Below are 20,074 nucleotides of genomic sequence, written 5' to 3'. Positions count from 1 at the left end.
CAGGATCTTTGCCAGTCCTATGTGTTTTGACCAGTTTCCGCCTCGCACTGGCTGTGCTGTTTGTCCCATTTACCTAACACGTTGTGAATTGTTTCTTTCATAAGATCATGGGAACTTGTCTCCCTCATATTTTTCAAATTCCCATTACCTAGGCTGGTAGATGACTGAATGCCTTTACTGTCTTTCTTCTTTGCTTTTGGATTGACTTCTCTGTCAGCCTTGAAGAATTTTGTTGTTTTCCCGCAATGCATTCTCTTTGCACTTTCTAATTCTCATGTACTGTGACATGCCATATTGATTGAAGAGGTCTCAAATTGTCTTCTCTATCAGCATATTAGGAAACTTTTTCCTTGCTTTTGCGTTTAGCAGTTCTTATAAAGAAAGATTAGAGCATTAAGTAATAGGCAAGAGTGGTGGAACATCTATAGCTTCATGCAAACTGTGTCCATTCATGTATGTTTTAAAAACTGTCTTGAGCTGGAATTTTCTGATTGTCTCTGCTGACAAGAATCATGTTGATTACAAGTAACTCTAAGCAATAAGGTTTGACAGGTCTATTGTCAGACTGGGCAATTGCATTAAGAAATCACCCAAAGTAGAAGTAACTGGAAGGAACATGAGAGGCAATTTATTTATTTGCGAGTTGCTACTTCAATAATATTCTTATTGTGTATACACTTACAACAAACAAGTGACTGCCTGTGTACAGCTAAAGAGGACAGCTTTAGGGTCTGCCGCACTGTAACTCCATGAACACATACATGAGTTAAGCCAGTCTTGAACAGAGTGAGTGTTGTCCCTGTCCCCAGGCACTGGCTCACGCTCTCAAGTGTCTACATGTGGGGTGAAAAGGGTGGAAGAGCATCCCTTGAGAACAGACTTGAGCAAAACAAAGGCAAAATCGATTTTTCATCTGTGTAAGTTCCTCAGTCCTGTTTATTGTAAAGCTGCAAAACACATCTGTGTCTGCCAAGAGGAAATGGAGACATGGGGTGGAAGAGAGAGTGTACCCATGAGATGAGGGACTACCTCTCTGAGGCAGAGCCAGCTGATCCTTAAACATTTGTTGAATGATGAATTAAGGCAAGTGATGGAAAGTGTGTTCAAGATGTCCTAAGTAACCTCTGGGCACCAGCCCTATCTTTCAGACAAGTTATTGTAATTCCTAAGTCTTTTTGCTGCTGCTTGTGCAGCTGAAAAAAACGGGGTTTAGATGGGGATTGGGGTTTGAAACCAGTTGAAAACTGTTTACTCTGGGAGCTCCTAAATGTCTGCCTTTATGAAGAAGGGAGCAGGACCAGACTGATGCTGACAGGAAGAAGGAGGGAGTTGTTTAGGTTGGCATTGGCACTAGAGAAAGGGATCAGCAAACGTGCAGTTGTTCATATGAGAAGGGCAGTTATTGTTATAAACACTCTGTTTTTTTTTTTTTTTTTTAACAATTGGCTGGAAATCTGTCTCTTGAAATGATTTCTATTTTTCCAGTGTGAAAGCCAATCATTCATTCATATGTTGTTTCATAACTCACATTTTCAATCACTGGGTATGTCTTTTTACCCTTTTAATTTTTTTCTGTAGCTGCTGTATTTCTCTTGACTCTCTCTACTTAGTCATATATGAGTCTATTTTTTTCTATTTTTAAACTTTATTTCATTCACTGGAGCATATGATCTGTTTTATTTCAACCTTGCACTAGAATGAGTGGATTCTCTTAGAGGGCGGAGGAAAAAAAACTCAGGAAAAAAACAGAAAAAAACTATGATTTGGGAAGTGAGGTCTATGCTGTAATATTTGGCTTTTTACATGTGTGAAATTCTCATTGCTAGTAATGGACATACTGTTAGATTATGGAAGAAATAGACTGGAATAAAGATCAGATAAAAGAATAGTGCCCTAATTCAGCACTCAGTAAGTGCTTCTCTATAGCAGGTAATGCAACTGGTATTGTTTTTTCTAGGAGGATGAGCCACCTTTGCTTTGCATGAACCATGGTGGTATTGATGTTGGCACTGTAATGACTTGCCATATGACCATTTGCCTTGCAGTGGTAGAAGAGGAATTAGGGCTGAGACTTCCTGGTCCCCAGACTTTGATTTAAACTTCTCTATCTTTAAGCATATTTCTAGTCTCTGTCTTGGCATTACCTTGCTTACCTATTGAGGCAGCTGGTTAGAATGACAGAATGTGAATGCTGGGAGTAATGGGGAATGTTTACTGGGGTGTAATTTAATGTCCAATGCGATACAAATTAGTGCCCTTATCAATGTACTTATACTTGTTAACCACCAAGTGATTTTTCTTTGAACATCCTCTGTGGGGGATTGGTTTTCACATACTACAGAATTCTGGTCAGCTGAGCAGTTTCCTGTAACAGTGAAGAAGCCAAAATCAGCTTCCATTCTGCTGACACCATTCAGTGTGACTCCATCATGTAACACACTCTTGCCTATCATGAGACCTATCCCAGAAAAATAGATGTCTGGTGTAACCATATACTGCTTTGAGCTGCACAGAGTTGGTGTCACACTCTGAAGTCATCATTATTTTGAGAAGGCTTTGCTTGTTCTATTTGCCTAACCTCTCAAAAATAGACTTGTATTAATATAATGTTAGAGTAGGCATTTTATATTGAAATAAATTCCTACTATATTGGCATTTTTTTCCCATCAAATAAATGCCGACCATGATGAGCAATGGAACACTGTGTGCGCTTATTTTAGAGAATTTAGTCTTAGTTTTAAATTATTTACCAAAATCTTTGTTTCTGTCAGTATCAGATAGTCTTCAAGTAGTAAATGAATGCTGAGTAGGTCTAAAGAAAAGCCTGTCAAGCGATCAGTAAGTGAATTCAAAATTTCATCAAGAGCAAGATTCCAACAAAAATGAAGGAAGTCTTCCTTCATTTGTCAGCCTTTATAACTGAGACTGAAGCAGAGTTATAAATTACATTTTTCCTCTGGTGGGAGTTATTAATGGTGGTAAGTGTTTGTGACAGTATGGCTTATCCCTGCTATTGATGTTTTCTTCATGCTCATTTACACAGACTTTCTGTGCTGCTGATTTTAATTCCACAAGGAGGTACAATGGCATAAGAAGTTGTCTATGCTGGCACAATGAGAAATGTTTTATGAATGGATTATGACAAAGATGCACTTTTATGGCCACAAGAGAGGCTATGAAATTAACAACTGATCACCTCACTTTTCAATTAGTCTGCACTGTGACAGGAATATTACTGCTCAGCTTTGCTGACGAGGGAAGACTCAGCTATTGGGAGAGATTACTCCATCAGATCCTATCTTCATTACCTGCTAATTCTGTATTTAACCTGGGTTTTCCACTTCCACGTGGGATGTAGTGTTGAATTTGAAGCAGCTGTAAGAGCCACACATGAAAGAGCTGTCATGAGCTGCCTTGGTGGCTTTTTATCAGCTGTTAGTGCCAGGTGTCATCACTGAAGGCATGTACTCACACAAAGCAGTAATGAGTCTTTTAACACCTGCCCTTAAGCCTTTGGGCACTCATTCCCATACACTACTTACCTGTGCTGACTCACTCTTGACATTATTGGCCTGGAAAAGGAGACATAAAACCTTGGTGTCTAGTATCCCAACCTGCCTACAGTCTCCTAATTTTAATTTATCTCTACATTTTAAGCAGCAGAGCAATGGGGCCTCAGAAATCCAAAAATCTTCATTCAAATTGCTTGACTGCAGGAGCACATCAAATGCCTGGTGTCAGTCTGAACAGAAGAGAGCAAAACCTGCTCTTTAGTAATGGAGGAACACTGTACATCAAGCTACTGCTGTTTGACCAGAGGATTGGGCATTCTGCAGATGAGTGTAGAAGCCTCTTTATCTTAAAGAAGCTGAGCAGGTAGTGACTGGCAATGCAATGGTAAAAAATCCAGTGATGAAATGGAATTCTCTGGTCTCCCTTGGGTACATGGGGCAAAGGTAAAGGTATCCATTTTGAACATGACGTCTTCAAAGACCAGTCCCCTCAGGCAGCCAGCAAAGGAGCACAGAGAAAGACAGTGGGAGGTAAGTAGCCTTCCCCTGCCTTGGAAAAAACCTCAGCTTTCATATACAAGATGTATATCACACAAAGACTATGAGCAGCACAGATTAGGACTCGATCTCTCAAGACAAAAAGATGGAGGCAGTTATGTTTATTCCTATTTCAAAGGACAGTTTCAAACCTAAGGTGTTTGCCAGATTCTGCACCTGGGATAGGGCATCCCTGGATGTCTGGACAGACTGGGGAATGAGAGGCTGGTGAGCAGACCTGCAGAAAGGGACCTGGGGCTCCTGGTCAATGGCAAGTTGAATATGAGCCAGCAGTGCTCTGGCAGCTAGGAGGCACCAGACAACCTGGGGTGTGCTGGGGGAATCAGGCACAGCATCATCAACTGGGCAAGGGAGGGGATTGTCCCCTCTGCTCTGCAATGGGGTGGCCTCACCTCAAGTGCTGGGGGCAGTTTTGGGTGCCACAATATAAACTATTGGAGAGTGTTCAAAGGAGAGCTACAAAGATGGTGAAGGGCCTTGAGGGGAAGCTGTGAGAGGAGCAGCTGAGGTCACTTGGTCTGTTCAGCCTGGAGAATAGGAGACCTCATCACACAACTTCCTCACAAAGGGAAGTGGAGGGGCAGACACTGATCTCATCAGTTTCATGACCAGTGACAGGACTTGAGGAAGCAGCATAAAGCTGAGTCAGGGAGGTTTAGTTTGGATATTAGAACAAGGCTCTTCACCCAGAGGGTGGCTGGACTGGACACTGGAAAAGGCTCCCCAGGGAAGTGGTCAAAGCACCAACCTGAGTTCACAAAGTAGACAACACTCTCAGGCACCTGGTGTGACTCTTGGGTATATCCTGTGCAGGGCTGGGAGCTGGACTTCAGTGATCCTTGTAGATCCCTTCCAGCTCAGGATACTTGATGACTGTATGATCTTGAAGGTTCACCTTCAGTGTTCTATTTGGAAACTCAACTATTGCTCATTTGCCAGTGGTTCTTCCATTTTCTTCTTCCTTCATCCTGATCACATTGCTCAGACTGTTTGGCTCAGTTATGAGGTGGCAAAGAAGGCAAGTAGAATTTTATTGTTGGGTAGATTTTCCATGTGACCACAGTGACAGCTCTCAGTTGGTAGAGTGGCTCTTGCTGGGATTGTATATGCTACTTCTCTGAAGTAATTTCTGGGGTCCCTATTTGCTTCATACACTTCAAAATAACTTGCAAATGGAAAAAAAAAAAAAAAGAGGAAATGTAGCATTTCACAGCAGGTGAATTAGTTGGCCTTTTCAAATAGGAAGCATTTATATACAGACTTAAATCACTGTGTCCACCTCTTGATCAAATCTAAATTTCCACGTGCCTGCATGCTTCCCTACCTGTTCAAATCACCTATCTATTTGCACAGCCTGTATGTCCTCACATATCAGGCTGTTGCCTAGATGATTTAATTTCTTTCTGGAGAGGAACAAGACAAATTTTCACTTGTTTAGACATCCAGACTGTGATTCTGCTGTAAGAAGAGTATCTCTTGTGTCCCTCTGTAGTTTGCAGTCTCTGGCCTGCCACTTAGCTCCTTCAGTTCAAGGTAGAGAAAGATTTCGTTGTTACAAATGGAACCTCACACATTTTAAATTGCTTTTATTTTTCTTTGATTTTAGTATGTAAGGGTCAGATATCATAGTACAGTAGATTTAAAGGTCACTATCCCATGTAAAAGCCAGTCTCTTTAGTTTCTCCCTCTCTTCCCCTCTTCCTACTCTTCCTCCTGTCATCAACTGCACAATTCTCCCCTTTTCTTTCTTGGCAGTCCTCTTGCCCTTGGTAGGCCAGTTCATCTCAGTGTACACACAAACTGACTCATTCAACACAAGCAAGTAAATATTCTTCTGAGGATTTAGTGAGCCAGAGCAGCTCAAGCTGTGAAGCCATGCAAGAGATGGAACAGGAATGCATAGAAAGGAATGGTGGAGGAGGCAGCCCACTCCTTGTAGCAGCAAGATCTGGCTCTTAGATCTGGCCAGCTGCAAAGTGAAACCTTACCTGAATGGAAGCTTGCAGAAGTCTGAGAAGGGCACTGCATAGCCACTGCTACTATGTCTTCTACTAATTGACCTCCCCACCTCCTCTACTCCAACAACTGTTTTGAATAATGAGAAGTTAATTTTAACTCCAAATTGCTTCCCTGAGGATAAGTCCCTCTAAGAATAATTCCCAGCAGGCAGAAGATTAATGGCAGAATGAGTAAACAACAGGAGCTGGTGAACCTCAAAAAGAACAAAGATGGGACTAATGTGCTTTCTAATCCCTAGGCGTGGATCCTTCTCTCTATTATACTTGCACATACTTTGACCAAGTTAGTCAGCTACTTTTTTAACCTCAAGGGTTTCCAGTGCACATGAGGAAAAAAAGGAGACCATTTGTTTTTGTATCATGCATATGAGTTTTGTTTCTATATACAAAGCAGCAACCCCAGTGCCCCATGCCACATCCCAAGCATATGATTTTATCCTACTTTGCAGCCGCTCTGAGTGTATTTGAAAAATTGTATTCCTTACCATTTTTTCTCTGGCAGCTGTATGGCTTGCTGGAGCTATGTTCAGTATGGGCAGGTGTGAAGCATGACAGACATGGGTTAATATTTGGGGGTGTGACCATACTGTAGAAGTGTAGGCTGCCACGTGTGGATTACTTTGATTAATTACCTCTGGCATTGAAGAAAAAGCTAAGACAAGAGTTTTTGCTTGGTGCCTCATGCACTGCACAGTACATGTGCGCTGTCCTGGTACATTATTGCTCCACCTGACAATTGGTGCTGGGAGAATAAATCATTTGTGTAGTTACTATACTGTGAACTTACTGACTCTTCATGGTGAGCTACCAAAGGGATGAGTACAGGCAAAGCCAACCTTCCATACAGAGGTCATTCTTCCAATCTGGAAGTGGGGGAAGAGGCACATGATTTGAAGGTGTTTGTACTGTAATGTGTCCCTGACACACTGCTGATGTCCTTGGTGTTTCTGTGAGCAGACAGACTTCAACACATTCATGCATCAAAACAAAAACTGTTTGTTTAAGTTCAAGTCAGCTGCATTTATGATCTTGTATAGCACTACTCTGCTTCCAGCCCGATGCCCATGGAGGATATTGTAGGCATATTTTAACTGCAGGCATCTCTCCTCCACTAGATTCTCAGCAGATGGGGATTAGGATGCAGTACTTGGCTGAAGCTGTCCTGCTGACAGATCGCAGTGACCTTGCTGTGACTTCTGCTCTGATCTCACTGGCACTGCTGGAATTTGACACACTAGAACATGACATATTGGCTCCATTATGCCACTAATTGGTATCCAGAGCATTGTGTTCCTGCCTCCTTCACCATCTGATGTAGGTGGCAGATAGTTCTAATTTATCTTTGCCATGTGATTTAGAAGGCTTAAGTCTCTATCATCAGCTAGTTGATGCCCTTATCCTTTCATGTGGTTGTCTTTATCATATGCAGGTGTAGAGCTTGACACAGGCTTGTATTGTAAGCATGCTTGGTCTTCTTATTGCTGGGTCTTCTTCTGGAATGAAAGGAATTTTTTTTTTTTTTTACTTTTTGAGCATTGATAAAACACAAATATTTTTCTCATGCATTTCTAGAGTTACATCTTAAAATGTTTTCTCTATTTTTTGAAATGTGCAACAACATAATAGTTTATTTCTGCAAGATTATATAGTTTTAGACTGTATAGCCTGATTTTATTTTCATCTAGCAGTGTTGTGGAAGGTAAGACATAGGAAAAATTCATATTCTTAACCAAAATACTTCAGAGCTTGCTTTGAATGATGGTTTTTTGTCTCTAATTACTTATTTTGTCCAAAAATCAGAACACTGGATAAAAATATTAACAAACAGAAACAGAAAGCCGCTCCACATGGCTTGATGTCTATAGCAACTTTTTTCCTCATGGAAAATAAGAAGACAGTAGTTTTCCAAAGTCCAGTTTTGTCAGTCCTACAAGTTGGAATTTCATGCTGTTAACTTAATCATTAAGAAGTTTATGACCCTGAAGAGTATGACTTGCACATGCATTGGTATCAAGGGGAGACAAATGACAAATCTGGCCCAGAGGGAGCACAGTGAGTAGTTGTTAGCAGAAAACTACCTGACACAATTATCAGCAAAAAAAGTTATGGATTTAATTACTCCAGCTCTGCCTGATGAAAGTAAAAGTTATTTATTTCTGTCACTGGTATTCCTGGCAGCTTTACCAATGGTTAAAGCTGCCAGGAATTTGAGCATTGTCAAAGTGGCTTTTACCTTGCAGGATCCTGGCTCCCCAGGTGGAATTCACAACCTGCTGTTAGACCCTGTAGCTCCATGGCAACCCATGGAAAAGCAGGTGTCTCATTAAAATAAAAAGCAGTCTGCAGCTACCTAAAACATCACACATGAAATGCTGAATTACACAGCAGGTCTGAACCCCACTTATTTTTCTTGGTTTATCCTAGGCTGTGGGAGTATGCCTAGGCTAAATGAAAATCTATCCTCTTTTTAGCTGCTTAAGTGTGCCCTTTAGTAATGGGGTAGGTGACCAGTGTTGCCCAAAAGTTAGAGCATGGATAGGCTGTGGATGATTGGGGACAACTCCCTGTTAGGGAGGCTCTTCCTCATCCTCAGTTCAAAGACTGTTCATACCTTTTACACTAGGCTGCCCACATGACACAGTCCCCCATCTGAAGGGTCTGAATTCTTGTGTGAACACAAGAATTTCCAAATCTCAGAAGCAGGGTAAGGACAAGTGATAGGAGAGCTTGCAGGACAGCAGAGCAATTGTCAGCATAGGTATGAATGCAACTCACATCCCCGAACTGGTTTATTGTAACTGTGACAGGTTTGTCCCTTCTCTGAACAGGTAGTAGGTGGCAAAGTAAAGAAGAGAACTTCTGATAATATTGACAAGATGAATTAAAGACTTGTAAACTATACTAATGAGGCTACTCCAGAATGGAGGTCAAGAAGGAATGTTCAAAGAGTTTAATGCACAGGACATGTAAAAGGTCAAGCTCTCTCTTTTACACTTTAATCTCACAGATTATTTTTAACTGGCCTACAAAACCTGACAAACAGATCTGAGCAAGCAGATAGCTTTTATTGGGAAACACTGAAGACTGATTTCCTGAATTTTATTGGCTCCCTTTTTGAGTACAGATACATAAAACTGAAGGTTGTATTTATTTCTTCAATAAAGATGTGGCAGAGATCTGCTCGTAAAAATCTTCTCTTTTCCTTGGCCTTAGTAACATGACCTACTTTGGGGATAGAAATCCCACATCAGAGGTTATCATCTGTTGAATCAGCAGTTACAGTTCACAATGCTTTTCTCTAGTGGTCATACAGCTGAATTGAAAGCTTTAGGCAACTACATTGAATGATGATAAACTACTGCCCAGTAGTTTGGTGACTTAAGGAAGAGTTATATATACATTTTAGCTATTTGTTTTTCTTAGATTTAGGTGATAGAAAATGAATTTCCTAGATGAGATTGAAGAACATGTCAATCACTTTGCTGGTTTCCTAAAACAACTAGTTGTTTTATGAGTTTTTGTTATTGTTGCTTCTTGAAACAACAAATCCGTTAGGTAGGGATTTTTATAGTCCACTTTTCCCTTGTGTCCGAACTCCTCTGAAGTATCTGCTAATTTCTCATAGCATTTTCCTTGGCGTTTCCCATGTCATTGTAAGTATTTGTAACATAGAAGAGAGAGGTTTTGATTTTTTTTTTTGTTTTACAAAGGAAGAGTCTTAGTCAAAAGACAATTGCCAAAATCATTGTAAATCAAAGGATTCTTTACCAGACAGTCATATACAGCCGTGTGCAGTGGTGTATCAGGGTGCCACATTCAAACCCATCAGCACAAGATGGCCTGATTTTATGTTCTTGGATGTTGGTTAGACTTCTTTTCAAGAGGCTAGACTTCCTAGAAACTGGGACTTTAGGCTGTGGTTCCACAGTATGAGACATTTTGTGGCAGTGATAGATAACAGGGTTTCTGCTTCCTTCTCCTTGCCTCCATGTACTCTTTCCTTCCCCTGCACTGCAAGGAGCTAGCCCCTCAGTCAGCTAGTACAGAAGTCATGAGCCACATTAAGGAACTAATCCATTGTGAAAATTAACTTTTGCTTTGTTTTTAACTCTGATGGGCTTTTTTGTGGAGTTCACAGTAGGGTTTCAAGAGTGGTAGTGCAAGTGTGGTGTTTCACCATGAAGTTGTGAACGACCTGCTTGGCCTTCAATGGGAGATGAAGATGGAACTCTAGGATGGGACATTTTTGCTGAAAATTGGTTACTGTGAAACTATGGTCTTGAATTTTCCATCTTCCCTAGTGAGAGAAGAGCCCTTGCTTCTTGCTGCCTCCTTGGGCTTACATAAGACATCCTCTGCAATTACTCTTTAACCATCTTTTTCAATAAGGCTACTTCGAGAGCATTCTAGGTTCTCACTGTGTGCCAATTAAAGTTTTTTATTCTACTATTGACCACTAAGGTATTGAAAGTACACTGGTTATTTCCTACTTCCTATCTTCAGGTGTTGCTGATACAGTAATTTTTATTGAATTGCTTAAGCATAGCATGGTCAAAGGTTGAGAAAGTTGCAAAACCACAAGTGGCTTAAAATTCTCCAACCTAAAGACATCTTTGAGGAGTGATAAACCTATAATCAATAGCTTTGTGAGTGGAATGACAGACTCTGTTAATCATTGTAAATATTCTGTTCTGAACAGTTCAGATACTGTCACTGAGGAGTGGTCCAGTCCACCTCTCATTAGGATGAGGAAACTGCCCTACTTCAGAGGATTGGTGCCAAACTCTCAAGGTACAACCAGCTAGCCTGCATTTCCGGGGCGTGGGCCCTTCTTCTATCCTTATGGGGAGAGCAGACCAAAGGTGGTTCTGGCTTAAACAGGAGTTTCCACAGACCCAATCAAAATCCCACAATCCAGGGGAGAATCTTTCACCTCTGTATGGATTGTGAATTCCTCCCAGCCTTGGAACCATGACTGTTCCTGCCCAACATATCCCTTCGTGGATCACACAGGGTAACAAACCTGAGCCAGGGGATGGATGGGCACATGATCCCATTCCTGTTGAATGCATTCTGCTGTGGATATTGGCTTTGTGTGTTTAGTCACACTATGCAAAGATGGGCAGTACTTGATCTGATATAAAATCTGCCAGGTCAAAATTAATTTAAAAAAAAAATTATTGCATTTGAACCAGCAGAGTGAATTTATACTGGATGAGTGCATAATGTCCCATGGCCGTGGCACTTCTGTGTCTGTTTCCTGTAGCTTTAGAGGAGAGTTTACCATATTGTTGAAGGTTTGTATACCAGAAAAAGTGGGGCTGGGTGCATTTAGGGTAGGGAATAGTGAGGACATTTCTCTGATAGGTGGAGAGGATCTAGTTTTGGAGCTGGTAATCAGGGAGCTTCATGAAAACTACACTGTCAGTAAAGATACAGAGCGGGGGATGTCTGTATTCAAAAAGGCAGCCCTCTTCTTAATGAATGAAAGCAGAATGTGTGTCTGTCTTATATTACAGACATGTCCCAGAGTAACTCCCCTAAGGGATATAAAGGATACTGGTTTAAGCACCCTAGTTCATTGGTTTTATCAGGTATGGGGTGATGTAGCCAGTGACTGTTACTTGAACAAAGAGGTGTGTTACATCCATGCATACAAACACAGACAAAACCATGTCATTGTCTGAGAAACTTAAATTACCCATGTCTGGATGGGTGTGATCTGTACTTCGAAAGTTCAAACTGGAAGCACTACTAACAAATACAGTTTAATTACTGTCCTTGGACCCTGGTTCTCACTCAGCACTGCCTGATATCAACAGCTATCTGCTGCCTACCATTCCCTGATTTCTAAAAATAGACAGAGATAGAGGCAATATAAACTGAAACCATAAAAAGACAGGATCAATTTTTTTTTCTTTCCAAAGGAAAAGGAAGGAGGCATAGCTTAAAAGATAGATGTAGGCATGGAGAGTTTGGCTTGTTACCTTTAGAGGAAAACATTAACAAACATTTACTCAGAGCCTAGAGATTCCCAGATATGTTTATCTAGGACGGAAGATAAATTATAAAAATAAAGCCAGGAATAACTGTTTCAAGTAGGCTAGGTATATCTCAAATGACTCAACGTTCCTGAGAAGTGTTGCAACCTCCACTTCAGGCTGTCCTACCCCTCCCTCCTTGCAGGTGAATGCTCTTGGGAGCAAGGATTTGAGAAACTCCTTTGCTGGATAAGCAAGGAAGAGCTTGGCTAAGAAAATATTGTTTCTAATGCTGCATTTGTAACCTTGATAAGATCTCCACGGCAACAGAAGTTGCTGAATAGAGTTGGTCATGACATTTTGACAGAAGTGTTCCTCTAGAAAATGCTATTTTAATGCAAAAGTGTTGGAGAGAAGGATTTGATTTTGACAATATTTTGGTCTGAAAAAAATGGAAAAAATCTGAAAAATGTCACAGAAGGAAGAGGCTTTTCTCTTTTTTTCAGCCTGCTGTCTTTCCTCCTGGGACCCTTCATGTCAGGAAACAAGACTAACATTTTTCCTTTTCTATTTTGGGATTAGTGGTTAAATTCCCAGTTTGTCTTCTCTTTTCGAATATTTATTTTAATGCTATTATTAAAGGCTCTAATCAAAACAGGAGATAAGAGAAGCTACAAATCTTCAAATATCTAAAGTATCTACTTTAGGAAAGAGAAATTTTGAGATAAAGCAAAATAATACATTGGAAGAGTGTACTATAATTACTTGCCCATTTTGTTTTTAATAGTTAGTTTTATGCCATATAGCTTAAAATCCCAGATTAGAACTTCTTTCTTTACTTATCTTCATCCCTTCTCTGTGCCCTGAACCTGATGTAATGATGGCCAGAGACATGTCACTGTATATATCCTCTCACTAACATTATTAGTTTCACAGAGGAAAGGTCTTGGGACCTGAAAGTGCCAACCTCATAATTTGTCTCTTTTCCCAGTGATGGCTTCTCATGAAACTAGTGCAGAAAATGGTATGGGTAATAAATGTCTCTGCAGAGGCAGTTTTTAGTTGTTCTGCTTCATGACTCCTTATTTGCTCACTCAGTATTAAGAATACAAATAAAATGAAACATTCTGTGCAGTCAGAAGAGACATGGAAATAGGCACCATCTTCAGTTCAAATGTTATTTCTAAGAGCTCCCCATGGGCTTTTTGGAAATGTATTCGGCAATCAAGATCATTAGTCAAATGTGTTGGTTAGTTCTGTTGCTTTACTGCCTGCTTTCCCTAGCAGCCATTTCAGTATCTCCTCTCCTCACACTGCTCTGTTTCTGAGGTTACTGGAGGCTACCCTTGGGCCTTCCCCTGCTCCCCCCACACTTGCTGCATCTCCCTGATAATTGTCTTTTTCAGCGTTTCACAGCTGAACATGGGACATTACCCTGCAGGGCCAGGAATGCCTTCATTCCTGGTCTAGTGCCAGGTGAGTTTGCCCTTGTCTCACAAGTCCAGTAAGGTGTTGCAGGGATGGATTGGTCTTTCTCCACAACAGTGGCCTGGTTTTCAGGCTTGTATTGGCTTAGTCAGCCACAGCAGGTGTCCCCAGCTGGAGCCTTCTAGCAGTGCTGCAGCTGTGTCGAAGTGGTACACACAAAAAAATCCAGCCTGCTGTCTTTATCTTCGAGAGGATGGGAAGCAGATATTTTGGCAGTTGTCAGACACCCCCACACCTCCTCCTGCATGTGGCCATTGGCCAGCACTGAGTCAGAAACCGCTGCTGCCAAGAATGCATACCTCACTTTCCAAGAGCCTACCATCACCATCACCAGCAAGCTATGCATATTTGCCTGGTGTGGACTCACCATGCAGGAATGTGCCATCTCACTGAAGGTGATTGCACCACCGAAAATGTGCTGGGAATGGCAATAGTATTAGTCAAATGAGGTATCTGGGGAAAGCATTAACTTTCTAACTGGAATGGCCAAGGTGATCAAAAGGACAGAGGTCACCAGAGAGAGAAATAGCTCAAGGTCATACAGCATGTTAGTAGCAGAGCTGGGGTGAGCATCCTCCATCCTAATTATCAGGCCTTTTTCCTATCACCAGTTCTATTGTAGACTCGTGCTTTAGGTTCAGGGGGCTTACATCTGCTTTGGATACATTTTTCCCAGGAAAACATTGTCTCTGTTTACTTCAAACTACATCACAGGGTTTGCACTCGTTGTGGCCACTCAGCATCTTGACTCTGGTGTTAAAACTGGCAGAGGCAGATAAAATTCTTTGTCAAAGCTGACGGATGGAAAAAGGTGGAAAGCCAACACTGAATGCCAACTCTGATAGGAGGCTGACGCAAAAGAGGCTGAGGAATCATATAGGATTTCTGCCCTGGTTATATCACGGGGAATGTTTTTTGTAGATGCTCAAACTGATGTACATTGTGTTTTAGCATGTAATTGTCAGTGCCCTTATTTTATAGCCTGGCTGAAGTCTCATTGACGGATGGCACTAAAGAGAGTGCTTTTTATAGATGTTAGTGTCTGACTCAAATATAATTTCTGAAAGGAAAAGGTGCATGGGGTTGGAGAGATCTGATGCACTGCCAAAGCATTTTGTAAAAGGTGCTTTAATGATACTTTGTACTCTTCAAAAAGGGGAGGTGTGTGGGAGATGAATGAGGAACATTGGCTCTCACAGATTTAGAGTCAGCAGTGACTCCTGTAAGTGAACAGTAGTTATAAAATGGAAGAACAAGAAAACAGGAATTTAATTGGGCATATACCCTGTGTCCAGGAGAGACAGGACTTGGGCAGTGATTGTCTTACCTGGTGTTCTGAAGAATGATTTCTTGTCACAGCTTGACCAATTACTTAGCTGGAGACTGAGTGTGTTATAAGTGAACCCAAGTGTAGGCCGTCTATTACTCCATAGCAGCCTTCTCCTTTGTGTGACAGGGACATCAGGGCTGACAGTCACCCCACTTCAGGCTGTGCCCTAACCAATGGGGTGCTTTCCAATGAGACCCAAACATGATGGGCATAGCTAGGTGCTGGTAACAAGCTCCATCAGCAGCTCCAGACTGGAGGAATGATGACCCAGATCCAGAATTCATCCAGGGTATCCATCTGGGAACACAAGGAGATGAGGCCAGAGACAGGGTTGGAGACAAGACTGAAGTGTGGATCTGAAGTCCAGGCAAGAGGCAGGGCTAGAGGCTGGCACTCCTGTGGCATCTCTAGCTCAGGGACTTATGACTCTGGACTGAGTTGAAATGGAGTCCTAGACCCTGGGAATGGTGGTGGCAGAGGCCCCAGGTGAGTTTCATCAACACCGGTAAGGAATCTTGGTGCACCTAGGGCCCTGACAAAGAAGAGACAGTGTGGTTTAGCTACAGGAGGCCTCACATGCAGTGGCTGTCCAAGTTTACCAGAAGGAACAAGTAATTAAATGCTTTCTTCTGGAGAAGTATCTGGATCTCAGTGTGGCTGCTCTTTCTAGATGTGGGGCTGAAGGATTTGCAGACACTGACTTCTTTCCACATTTTGGCAGTCAGGACATGTCAGTTCAGCCATCTCCACTTCTGAGTCTTCTGGTTGGCCTGTGTTCTGAGTAGCGGAGGTTCAGGCTTCCAGTTGAGGTATTTGGGGACAAGACAGCAGGCAGGCTGAAAAACAAACATAGTCAAGGGATTTATTAAGCACAGGCACTTCACTCTTTACATGTACTAAGCAGCTGTACATATCTCTGAAAGAATGCAGGTCCATGAAGCACCTTTTGTGGAAGTCTGTGGCAGAGACAAGTATAGAATCCATTTACTCTTGGAAGTATTCAGCTGTGGAATGATCCTTTCTGTTCTGAAAGATATAAATCTACTTTACCACATGCTTTACAACTTCTGGAGAAAAAGCAGAAAGCCTGAAGAGCCAATAGGGCTCTCTGGAAGGCGTCTCTGTGCAAGATCTGGTGTGCATCGAATGAGGTACAGGGTCTTTGCAAACCAGTGGTATGTATTCCTGCAGTATACATACTGAAAGTTCCCAAAAAACTGTATTGTAAGGAAAAGATACTGTATTGCAGGGGAAATGAAGATAGGGTGATGCAAACAACTGCATGATTTCCTTGTTCTTTTCTACAGTCTCAGATTTTTTTCTGTGACAGGTTTGTTGTGTGCCACTTCACATGGCTTAAGAGGAATAGAAAATGTTTCACAGTATAAACACTAAGAAGCAGCTGCACCAAGATGGCAATTATATGGATATCCTGTGTGAGCCATCTGAAGCTTTTAGGTTAACTGAACATGGACCCACCCTTCCTGTGTGCCCTCCCCAGGGTGTCGGGAGTTTGTTTGCCTGTGTCATGTTTGCTACAGCAGAGTTGTGAGATGCCTCCTCTGAAGGGGACCCCATCTTAGAGAGCTTTGATCCCTCTGCCTTGTGTAGACAGCTTTTTCCTCTTCACTGACCTTTTTACTGCTCCACAACTCAATCCTTAAGATTCCTGCCCCAGGCTGCCCTCCTCCATGTCTCCTCTCCTCCCATGTATGTGAGAAAAAGTTATCTTACACCAGGCTATTGCCTGCTAAGCTTCAAACTTCTGTCTCCAAATATGGGGATATAAAAGCTCCCATAGAAAAAATTAACATTCGTTCTTTAACATGAGCAAAATGTAAGCAAAGCAAACTTTTATTTGGATTAATTTTTACACATTGTTGCTCCATATGACTGATACTACCTCAAAGCACATGTCCAGATGGAAAATTTAAGCTACAGAGATGGAGATCTGGTGAAGTATTCAGAACTAAAAAAACCCACCATTAAATGGGAATTGTGAGACAATGCTAATTATAGGTGCGGCAAGCAGCTGTAACAACCAACATGGCAATTTCTGCTGTTTCTCTCAGTGTTTTGCAATTTAATACTCTTATATTCTGTTGCCTATTTTAGAGCAAATGCACACTAGCAATTCACAACCAGGTAAGGCTTGTAAACATCTGGAACAGCGATTATCCTAAAATGGGAAGTAAAGGAAGCACTTTTCCATGTGGCTGGGATGCTGTCTGTTCCTGACCTCTATAATGAATGGAATTTAGGGAAACCAATCATTAGAGGGAGGAGAGGAAGGAAACTCAGGGGAGAAGGTGGAGCAGGACAGAGTGCCAAAGTGTCAGAGCCAGCAGAATCAGTAAGTGCACAGACAAAAGTAGGACCAAAGATTTACAGTAAGCAAGAAGCAGAGTCAGTGTGTGAATAAAAACCAGTATAGGGATAAGTAATGACTATGATTTGAGATTAATAAAACCCACCAACAAACATGCTTGGTGGTTCTGTTCTCTTCAGAGAAGCTGCTATCTATCTTTGAAATCATGACAAGGAAGATCAGTTGTTATTTTTTGAATGATAATAAGTATTTTCCCTAAATATAGGGCAGGTGGAGGAAGTCTATCCATGAAGAACTGGAGTGAGTCTATCCATGAAGTATTGAACTGAAATCTATGGCTCTAATATAAAAAAAGAAGACTAATTTACATTTTTGTATCTCTGGATCTATTAGTTCATGAATCCCGCCAAGTATATTTGCCCAGCTCATCCCATCTGCCTCTACTTTCTGTGTATGAAATCCATGAGAAGGTTCTGCAGGTTTTTGGTGAGAAGAGGCTTCAGAACTCAAAGATGCCGCATGTAGCAGTTCATAAACCCTAGTTATGCAAGTTTTAGGATGTGGCAACAGGTAGTAATTTAATATAACTTCAGTGGTTTTAGTATAGTCCTGTAATCAGAGCAGTATTATCAGACTGATAGCATGAACAATAAAGACCGACATAGTTTTGCATCAACTGTCATTTACGGTTGTTAATTCACTTTAATGTCACAGAATATTCTGTGTTGGAAGCTATGCACAGGGATCTTCAAGTCCAACTCTTAAGTAAACCCACAGCCATGGCATTATTAGCACTAAACTCTAACCAACTGACCTAATCTCAATCCATTTCCAGATGTAGGAAAAATAGATTGCATTGCATCTGGATGGAGTAGGTAGCATGACAGAAATTTGTGTGAATGTGCTGTGTGACAGTCACTCTTAAAAGAGTTTTACAGTTCATCACAGTTGTAAAGCAACAGTGTGATTAGGGGAAAGGAAAGGGAAAGGGAGTGGAAGGGAAAAGGGAAAATACAGTGATATATTGTAATGACAGTTACATTCCTTTCAGAAGCTATATTGAATTTTGTAGTTAATGTTTTTTCATGGCAGAAAATCACCAAGTTTCTCTTGAATATAAACTCTGTAAAAGTTATTAGTTATTTAAAAAATGTTCATATTCAGAGCAGAACAAGAAAAGAAATTAGGGAGGACTATGTGGGAAGAGAATCCACCCAGGTTAAAGGGCAATGGTGGCCTTTGGGAGTCTTTAGCTGCCTCAAAAATGATGGAGTTATGCTTATAACTAGAGAAAACACACAATTTAGAGCAGAAGTTTTTATGTCTCTCTTCATTAAAAAAGGATAAATTTAATCATAGTGAAGAGCTATGCATTGTACTGTTTTTGAAATATGTCAAACGGGAATGTCTTACAAATCTGAAAAGGTTCTCAACAGTGGAGATCTTGGAAAGGGACAATATGCAATTGGCTTGACTGCAGTGTTACAAGAGCCTTTTTCTAATTGTGGTATAATTATTGCCCTGACATTAAACCATGTTTAATACCCTGCTTGCACATAGCATTGATTTTCAGTTCCAGGAAAATAATTTAAATCAACTTCTGTGATTCTGGAAAAAAACAAATCTGATATTTGGATTGGCTGAGGAAATAGAGATATTTTTTTAAATGGTTTCAATAACTTTCTGTAAGATAACAGTTGGCTTTCAACTGATATAGCTGGGTAATTAGTCATGACTGAAATCAGAATTATAGAGCTGAAAAATGTTGTTTAATTAATGTTCTTCCACATCTGGAATTTTCATAAGACAGTAAATAGTTCCAATTCTTCCTGAAAAAATAATGGCTGAATACCTGTGAAATCCATTATGTAATAATAGAAGTGCTGCTAGCATTACATTAGCAATTTTGAGGAGCTGGCTTTGCCAGCCCTTCTTGGACTTTCCTGGGAACTTTTAATCTCAGGCATCTCACTCATCTCCAACTGTAAATGTTTTGTGTGCTTTTACTTCCACAGTAAGTTGTAGTGGCTTCACTGAAATAAATTAAGTGCCATTTTGAAGTGAAGGGCCTTCTATTCCTAAAATATTTGACTTTTGCAGAACTTTGGACAGATTGTCTAGTATGTTTAGGGAGTTCTGATTTTTTTTTCCTACTTCAGACATATATAAGGAACTTAGCATTTTTTTCCTTTACAGCTTAAGATGCATCAAGACATTTCTTGGTAAGTGAAGCGCACACACTCCTTTTCTCTGGACTGTGCTCCTGATTTGACAAAGGTGCTTGGTGGCACACTTACCACTTCATCTTTCATGTCTTGAAATAAGGAAAGTATCTTTGGATCTAACCAATTTTAAGAATTAGCTAGAATGAAATTTTCTAAATACTTATGAAAACTTCATTTATAATCATGCAGTTCTGAATAATATTTTGCTGTGATAAGTCTCAATGATTTCCAAAATCAATATGTCTGTGTTCCTCATGATTCCTCCTGGTGCAATCTTGTTGCTACTCTGGACACTAAAGCTGTTTTCTCAAAGCCACCATCATGCCATTGTTTCCTATAGTTGCTCAGCTTGATGTTGCAAGTGTAGAAGTTGTGATTTCTGTTATCTCATTTCAGGTAACTGGATTTGTGAGTCTCTTTTGATTTTTCTTTTAAGTAATTTTGCAATTTAGGAATAATTCTACTGCTTGTAAAGATGTGTTGGAAGGGACAGATCATCTAGTTCCAACCCCACTACTGTAGGCAGGGATACCTTCCTTTAGACTGGGGTTCTCAGAGCCCCATCCAACCTGGCCTTGAACACTTCCTGGGATGAGCATCTACAACTTCACTGTGCAACCTGTTCCACTGCCT

General features: G+C 40.9%; 1 long non-coding RNA gene across 1 annotated transcript; it reads right to left on the bottom strand.

Annotated features, from left to right (window-relative positions):
- Positions 1-14,719: 14,719 nt before the first annotated feature.
- On the bottom strand, positions 14,720-19,868 carry LOC137475003 (uncharacterized). The gene is made up of 3 exons (XR_010999623.1): positions 19,514-19,868; positions 15,831-15,913; positions 14,720-15,723 (listed from the first exon to the last, which is right to left on the bottom strand). It is a non-coding gene; the product is annotated as an uncharacterized lncRNA (long non-coding RNA).
- Positions 19,869-20,074: the final 206 nt, after the last annotated feature.

The sequence above is a fragment of the Anomalospiza imberbis genome, chromosome 5, assembly GCF_031753505.1.
Source record: "Anomalospiza imberbis isolate Cuckoo-Finch-1a 21T00152 chromosome 5, ASM3175350v1, whole genome shotgun sequence".
In the NCBI taxonomy this organism is placed as follows: Eukaryota; Metazoa; Chordata; class Aves; order Passeriformes; family Viduidae; genus Anomalospiza; species Anomalospiza imberbis.
Note: the sequence above shows the minus strand (reverse complement) of the source record. Positions and strands in the feature narration are given on the sequence as shown.